This window comes from Propithecus coquereli, unplaced genomic scaffold, assembly GCF_000956105.1.
Source record: "Propithecus coquereli isolate 6110/MARCELLA unplaced genomic scaffold, Pcoq_1.0 Scaffold345, whole genome shotgun sequence".
Lineage (NCBI taxonomy): Eukaryota > Metazoa > Chordata > Mammalia > Primates > Indriidae > Propithecus > Propithecus coquereli.
This window is the reverse complement of record NW_012149119.1, coordinates 91,954-93,208: the sequence shown is the minus strand read 5'-3', so window position 1 is coordinate 93,208 and position 1,255 is coordinate 91,954.

Here is a 1,255-nt window from a genome sequence, read left to right as displayed (position 1 = left end):
ATCAAGTAAAAGTGATCATCACCCTAGACCTGACTGCCTTGTCTAAAACTGACCCCTTTAATCTCTTGTCCATGCTGCACAAAGATATGTCCTTTAAAAAAATATGTATCTGATCATGACATCATGACAGTTACCTGCTAAAACCCTTCGAAATATGTTGGAGTTTCTGCAAGTCCTGCATAGACTGGCCATTGTGTATTCCTCCAACATCAACTTTTCCATTTTACCCATTGTCTCTCCTCTTCTGCTCTACATTCACATTGGACTTTTGTTTCCTCAAATAAGCCATGCTCCCCACCATAGAATGACTTCAAGCAAGCTGATGGTTTTGCATTACAGAAATTACCATCAAATAGTTAAATAATAGAAGGCCAAAATAAAAGTGTATCTATTTTGCCTGTTTACCCTTATTCTAGCTGCAAAGAGAATGGAAAGGTGACTGAAAGGTAATAGGTAAATTTGAGGAATGAACAGATTGTTCTGGACAAGAGCAAAAACTCATTATTTCACCCACTATTGTTGAGTACTTTAAAACATAAAAACTTTCCCAAAGGGACTGCAACAGCTGAGAGAAGGCTGGAATAAGTGTGCATGGCCTCCATCTCCTGATCTGGTTTTCCTCAGCTACATGGAAGTGAAACACCGGATAAAGATCAACAGCTCATAGTCTTCAAACTGGTGTTTAGAAGTAATTGAACAAATAACATGTTAAGGTTGTAAAAGCAAGAAAGAGACTGCACCAATGATATATCCGGGGGTAAAATAAAATGGAATTAGATTAAAACACACAAATACTCTTTTTGAAAAACAGGAAAAAAACCAAAAATTTTGCACAGAAACACTGCAAAATTAAAAAGTAATATAAAGTATACAAAAGACAATCTCTCTCTCTATCCACCTATTTATATATCTTTTATTTCTTCTGTGTTTTGGTTACATGAGTCATTTTTTCATGTTGATGGGTTTCCTGTTGAATCACCTTTTACATCACCATTCCTACTATACTCTAATTCCTCTCATCTGCATACATTTTCCTATCCATAGTCTATCTGATTATCTCAGGTCTTTCTTCTAAAGTCACTGATTTATTTTTAGGTTTGCATCTATTCTTCCTTGTTCTGTTTTGGTATTTCCTTATTTATTTTTAAGTTCTATGATAGTTTTATTTCAGTTTCACTATTCTTCAGCTTGGGTTTTAATGTATTATATCTCTTTTATGTCACATTCCATAGACCTTAGATGATCTTATATTTGT